We start from the raw sequence: 7500 nt of genomic DNA on the forward strand, positions 1-7500 counted from the left end.
TTGGTGATCGTTTGAGGCAGGGAAAAGATGCATGCTACCGCTTTCACACTTGCCTTATCCAAGATACTTGGTGCTGATACATCAAGACCAATGCACGAGGGAAAGTGGAAAGACTCAGACTTTAAAAAAATAAAAAAAAGCTCTGTTATATGCTTGAAAAATGTGTCTCCAAACTAAGTGACGTTCTTTCAGTGGTAAAATGTCCCTGCTTTTGGCTACAGAGGTGATTCACAAACTGGGCAGAGTAATTAAGAGTGACATTTGGATTAGAGCGTGGTGGTTATTAACGCACCATATCTCTGCAGCAACTGAACTGCACACCTGCCATCTCCTGGGCCAGCTGGAGCACTGGCCGTACACTCCCTGGAGCTGTGTGCAGCCAAGGTTGGCAGGACAGCTCCATGCTTCACCTTTGAGCCAGTGCAGCAGGTTTCCAGGGGTGCACCAGCTGCCAGTGAGCATCTTCTCTCCACCTCCCTGCCTCTCCCCTCCCTGCTTCCATCTCTGTGGTGCCTCTTGCCCAAGTTCTTTGGAGCCAAGACCCAATGTTGCAGTTCTATTTTTGCCTTCTGATTTAGCTGGAAAATACAATAGTAATAACTTAGTGCCATCTACCGACTGCAGATGGTTTACCTGGTGTGTCTGCTTTTAAGTGGAGGTGTCTACCAGACCGTGAGGCTGTTCTTCAGAGAAGGTAAGTGCATACCTTGGAGAGGTTTGGTTTGACTCACCGATGTGGTACCTGGTATTAACTGAAACAACACAAAAATAGGAGCATCCTGAATAATTACTGACTTGTAGTATGCACCCATTTCTCCTTCTTCTTGTGATGGTATTGATGCTTGAGAGGCAGATTCTTGATGAATCAACAATAACATACTAACCTTCACTTTAAAAAAATTAAGTATCTGCGAAAAAGCATGATTATGTTGCTTCTAGGGTACTTTATGGAAAATACAGGATTACACTGTTAGAGAACATCCTTATTACACCTTAATTTTACTCTTTTGTAAGAATCATGGTTTTAAAACAATTGAAATTAGTGTAGATTGCTTCATTTGTAATATGTCAAGGATAGACTTAATTTGCCTATCATGTAAGACCCAGCCTCAGCAGGCCTTTACTCTCATTCTTCTAAAATTTAACATATTGTTTGTTGTGTTGAGGGATTGCTGCTCTTCTAAGGCAGCTGCAGACTCTGTGGGCTTCTCACCCCAAACCACATCTACCATGACCACCCTGGCAGGCTCTTGGTGCCCCTCTTTAACTTGGGGCAGAGCAGGAAGACTTCGGGAACCCACAGTAGCCTTGATGGTTCGTTGCAATTACCAGGAATTTCTGCCTGGCCACTACATACATGGATTCCTACTTCTCTGACTGTGCACAGGCAGGCCAATACTGGTGTTCCTGGGCAGGTGGTGGTCAGATCCTGTCCTACATGTGCTCTCTGGGATGCCCAGGCGTGTTAGAGGAAGGCTCATGGCACGCAGCACTCCCATGGCATGGACCACAGCTCTGACTCCCCTCTTCAGACCAGTTACCCGAGCCGTAACTGAGGCACATTGTTTATTGACTGGTGAACACACTATGAGGAAACTAGCAAAACAGAAAAAATAATCAATAACCTAAGTACTGTACCACTGATCAAGTTATATATGTATGCAAACCATAAGGCACAGCTATGAAGTTACAACCTCTGAATCTCAGATCTAACAAGCCTCACATGTGGCCAACCCTCAATGACAGTTTTTTAAGTCCCAAGGTGCAGGTTTGTCCCCCCATGCCATGGCATACAGCCAGAGACCTGATGGAGCAAGTCCAGTGGGTTATCCCAGGCAATGCCTTCCAGCTTCCCAGGGCTTGAGTGTGCAGGTCAGTTGTGCTACCGGTTGTAGGCATCCACACTCCCACCATCAGCAGGAGCCCTGTGGTCTTCTTTGGTGGACTTCATACCTCATTCTTTGGCATCAGGGCCCACCTTTTTGCCACCTCCTCTCCTCCACCCAAATCCCTCCCAGATAAACAACCTGCCCCCAATTACTTCCTCCTCATTCCTCCTGGTTTTGCTACAGCCATACTTAACTGTGGTATTTCTGACACTGTTACCCAGGCAGTCACAGCCTTACATGGTGTTACCTGCAGGGATACCCACTGCGGGCAGCCTGTCTCCCCACGACTCCCCCACAGTTGTCCCGCTGGGTTTAGTTTACCTCCTGCAATTACTAGATACAACTATTCCATCTTAGCCTTGATCCCTGTGCAAGCTGACCAAGCACTAGCAGGACCTTATCTGGCAGTTTACATACCAGAGAGCAGCAGCAGAGGCACATGTTTGTCACCCTTCTGCCAGCACTGCTGGGGCCTTGGCTCTTGTGGGGCTGCACACTCCAGCAGGACCTCTCGCTCACAAGCCACCCTCTGGTCTGCCTGACCTCCTCCGAGGACATTCAGACCACTCTGGGTGCTCGTAAGCTCAATCCCTTCCAGCTGGAAGCCACCACAACTGTTAGGCTAGCAATGCACATCAGGTGTTCAACCTGGCACATGAGCACACTCTTTCCTTTTGAAACAAGCAAAGCATATATAAAGAATGCCATTACTTCTATCATAACTAATAACAAGTACAGGTTTAAGTGCATTAAGTGCTGCATAGTAGTAGTTTTTGGAAACCAACCCATGGATCTGTCATACCAACGATGTACAGTTCACAATTTCAGTCTCTGGTTCTGACAGTTCCTTACTTGTTAAGGTGGTCCTCAGGCTTGCAACTTGTCTGTTCTCCGGTTTCTCGGCAACCTTCTGTATGCTGTCACGATGCCTGAACACCTCATCCCAGCAAGGCCTCTCAGCTCCCACACAGATGTCATTAGTCCCTCGTTCAGGAACAAACCCCTGCTTTTGAGAACAGGCAAGTGAATGTACACCACCAACGGATGTAATGCCGCATCTTTGGTCTTCTCCTGGAGCCACAGAGGTCATGTTATCCTCCCACTCTCCCAGTACAGGTGAGGTGACGCATACACAGCCTGCACTGTTACCAACCAGCACTGGTGCTCCCACGCTGACTTGCTCCACTGATGTGTGACAATATCCTCCTCTGGTCCACAACCGGTTGTACAAAACCAGTACCTATGTTTCATTTAGATGTCCATTTGCAACAGCAGTTGGTGAAACTTCCCTTGTAATATGGGATCTCTTTGTTGTACTATCCATGAGAACAGAGTTAATCCACCCATAAAAGCGGTTCTAACAGCTAACAATTGAGCTTGAGTACAATAGATAGAGGTATTATTGAATTTAATCCCTTATAGCTTGTTGGTTTGGTTTAACTTGGCAGTTGCTTTCACCACATGCCATATTTGGTTATCCCAGGTAGTTATCGTTGCTGTTGCATCAAACAGTCTGAAGTTTGTTACCCATTTACCTTGTATATGATTCAAAATTGCTGCCATTTTCATAGAATGAATCACAGAATGGTTGAGGTTGGAAGGGACCTCTTGAGAGCATCTGGTCCAACCCCCTGCTCAAGCAGGGTCACCTAGAGCCAGTTGCCCAGGACTGCCTCCGGATAGCTTTTGATTATCTCCAAGGATGGAGATTTTGCAATCATAAGAGAGGCACAACCCACGTACACACAGGTCACACCAGATGTATTCTAGACTAGTTCATGCCTCACACATCAATTCCCCATCTCTTTCCCCATCTTACAGGATTAATATGGATAGTGTGATTTTAGTTTTGGACATGCTCAGCAGCCAAAACTAAATTCGCACCATCTGAACAACTAAGAGCACTGTCAGGCGATACAACTGCATCCCCCTATTATTACACTGGTTGCAAAGGTACCATTTGTATCCCATGCAACTTTTCTGTGGCTGACCCATACTGGGATCTAAGCTGAGTATCTAATTTATTAGTTCCATCTTTTTGTCCAGTCCATGCTCTCTTACAGGTGAAGTCAAGTTAATTCTGGAAGGACTATTAACAAATGCTTATTACTGGGAAACCAAACATCTGAGGTCATCCTCATCATTGCCAGGCCTCGTATTAAAACTCCTTTGACATCTTTCTTGAAGTAAATAAAAATATTAACAGCAGTGGTGATGTTCCACATCCAAACTATCACTCTTACACCTAGAAGCCAGCAGAACACACTGAACAGGACCTGCAATGCTTTAACAATATTCCTGATGCTGTCTTAACACAATGATGAGCACCTCAAAGATGGGTCTTGGTGAGGCTCTCTGTGGTCCACACCTGCGATCCATCCCACAGCCACATTTGATCCTGAAGACCAATCTTACTTCCATATTAGACAGAAACATTCTTTTTGATTTCCTGGCAGTGGGCCCCATCTACCCATGAAACCGCCCCTTCTTTGTTTCCAGTTAGTTCTGTGTTTCCCAACCCATGAGCCACAATCACCCCTACATTTTCTCTGGGCCTTCCCCTTTGTACCTGGGTTGTGGATGGGACCACGCTTCCCAGTGGGGGTTGATTTTCACATTGCTTTATAGTGGCATGCTGCTCCTCAGCTGTGCGACGCCAGAGAGCAGCATGGGCCCATGCCTTCTGCTGACTGAACCCTGCTCCAGGATTGAATCGGTATCAGAGGCGCACGGCTGTTTACTGACATTGCCACAGAGGACATCCCTCTGTGGGGCAGGGCCACAGACCAGCTCGTAAGGGCTGCAGCAAGGCACCTGGCATGCTCTTTGTTCCCAAGGCCCAGCACACAAACAGAAGTACTCCAGCTTAGTCCTCTTTCTTCAGCAATTACCTTCTGTCTCACCCTGATGGACCTGTTAGCTCTCTCCACTACCCTGGCGGACTGCAGATGGTAGGAAATGCGAGTAAACTGATGCACCCCTACCCCTTCCAGGAACTTCTGGACTGGTGCATCTGTCAAGTGGCTTCCTTTATCTGAATCCGTTAAGATTGGAGGACTACATCCCTTCAATGCTTCACATAACGACCAAACCTCAGCGTTAGCAGTACCCTCACACACTGCCGCTGCCTCTGTCCATTTTGCTGTTCTACCAATGGCAACAAACACAAACCGATACAAACCCTCCTTCAACCTCTTCAAGGGGCCCACGGAATCAATTTGCCGCTGTTCAAGTGGCACCCACTCCCAGGGGTCAAAGGTGTAACTCAACATGGATTTCCAGTTCACAGAATGGTTTGGGTTGGAAGGGACCTTAAAGATCATCTAGTCCAGCCCCTAAGGTTGCAAGGGGTTTCCACCATCCACATGCTCCATACTGCTGGGCTTCCACAGAAATTGTGAAAATAGGGATTTTTAAATCCCAATCTATTCAGCCTTCGTTGCACCCCCTGAGCCTCCTCATGACCCTTCTGTGCTTCAGTACTGTACGGGTACTGGGACAGGAAGAGGGGGTCTCCGGCTAGAACCACCTTATACTCTTCATTTACTACCCTTGTTTCTGTTTTACTTTTAGACTGGCACTTCACCAACGTGGGGACTCCTGCAATTGCTTCACTTTGAGCCAGCAGCACAATACTGTTTTCCCTTGGACAGATCTACCTTGAACTGAGACAGGAAAGTCATTCCTAAAATGTTTGCCCCCCCCTTTTACCAGAATTATCCACCCATCCAGTTTATCCTCCCTTACCCACAACTGGGCTTCTACTCTTTTTCCCCTCCTTTTTCCCCCCTTCCCACTCCCAATATCCAGACAGATTCAGCAAGGAGTGGAGGACCCTGATAATCTAATAACATCTCCGATCCCATAGCAATTAAGAAAGTAACTTCTCACTCCCCCCTTCAACAGATGTTGTACCTCCACGCAGCCCCTTTTCCCTGCACACCAGGTCAGCGTGGTGGAGGTTAATCCCACTGACACCAGGGGTTGGGACTCCTAATCTTTAGGGTCCCCTAAGGGTGGGTCTAGCTTTCTCTTTGGGATAGGGGGAGGAGCTGGTGGATTCATCTGCTTCAGTTTTTCCCAAATCTCCTCTTGCTTAATCCCCTTTTCCTGAAGGATTTCCTTCATTTTGGCAAGTAAAACTCCTGTGGGCTGACTATCTAGCTCTCCTTCATTCACCCCCTGGCTTATTAAATATTTCCAAATTGTCCCTCTAGGAATGTATTTCCTCCCCTCTGCCCCCACCCTGTCCTTCTTCGCCATCCCTTTCCCCTCAGCTCCCATCAGGGTCCCCATGTTCTCCAAGGTAGCCATGCACTCACTGAGGGGGCGGCCAATTAAAGTAGACCCCAGGCTGATGAAAAACCCCTTGTGCAGCTTGGGAGCACGGCAGGCCAGCACCCCCACGTCCCCCTGCTCCACGTTCACCCCAAAGATGTCAAAGTCGGGGGTCACCGGTTCCTCCCTTCGCTTTAACGCCCGGAGTAAGACATTCCCGCACACGTAGGCTGACGCCTCCTGGACGTCTCTCCAGGGCGCCCCCTCCGTGTTATCTTTGAGAGGCTCGTACTCTCCCAAATTTCTGATCACCAGCCGCAAGATCTCCCCCCCCGACATCTCATCGGCAGGCAGGGCTCTGATAATCGCCCCTACTTTGGGCCACGGCAGCCCGATGGCGGTCACCACCCGCTTCGCCTCCTCGTGCGAGAAGGGAGTGCGCTGCTCCAAGCTCCACATTCGGTTTACCCACACGGGCCATCCTTCCCTTCGCTTCCTCCACACCTTCTCTTTCCTGGACGTATCCCCCGCTTCCTGGCCCCCATCTCCCTCCACCGGCTTTGCCTTCCCCCCACCCGCCGCATCCGCTCCTTGCGCCGGCGACTCTTCCCGCGCCTCCAAACCCCAGCCGTCCCCGTCCCGCACCTCTGGGTCCCAGTCTGCCTTACTGAGAGCCGCCACCTTCCTCCCATCCAAGCCCTTCCCCAGCGACAGCAGGGTAGCCAGGCACTGCACCTTCCTTCTCAGCCGGGCGTTCTCGGCCGCCTCGGCCCTCAGCTCTTCCCTCAGCTCGGGCAGCTGCTCGGCCTGCGCGCTCAGCCGCGAGCTGTCGCACCGCAGGGCCAGGATCTCCTTGCGAGCCACCTGCAGATCGTTTTGCAGGTCCCCGATGCGCCGCTCCTTCTCCTCCACCGCCGCCTGCAAGGCCCGGGCCAGGTCGAACAACAGCCACTGCAGGGCCGAGCACTTCTTCTCCCCCTTGGGGTGGAAGGCGGACACGTAGTTCTGCCAGCGCCTCTCCGCGGCTTTCAGGGAGGGCTCCTGCCCCGCGACCTTGCGGTCCCACGGGTCTGCCCCGTGCTCCAGCATGGCCTGTACCAGCAGACCCCTCTCCTCCCGGCCCGGGGAGCTTTCCGGCTCCTCTTTCTCCTTTGACTTCCCGCCCCTCGTCAGCCAGGACATCTTAACGCCGGCCAGCGCCGAGCCGGGGCAGCCTCGGGCAAGCCCACGCGTGCCGCCGCCCCCGGCGCTCTCCCTCCCCGCCCCCGGGGCGCAGCCGGGGCAAACGGACCGTCCGCTGACTGACTGACTGACACCACGCCAGGGCACCGCC

Source organism: Haliaeetus leucocephalus, unplaced genomic scaffold (genome assembly GCF_000737465.1).
Source record: "Haliaeetus leucocephalus isolate CR32 unplaced genomic scaffold, Haliaeetus_leucocephalus-4.0 Scaffold763, whole genome shotgun sequence".
NCBI classification, from domain to species: Eukaryota; Metazoa; Chordata; class Aves; order Accipitriformes; family Accipitridae; genus Haliaeetus; species Haliaeetus leucocephalus.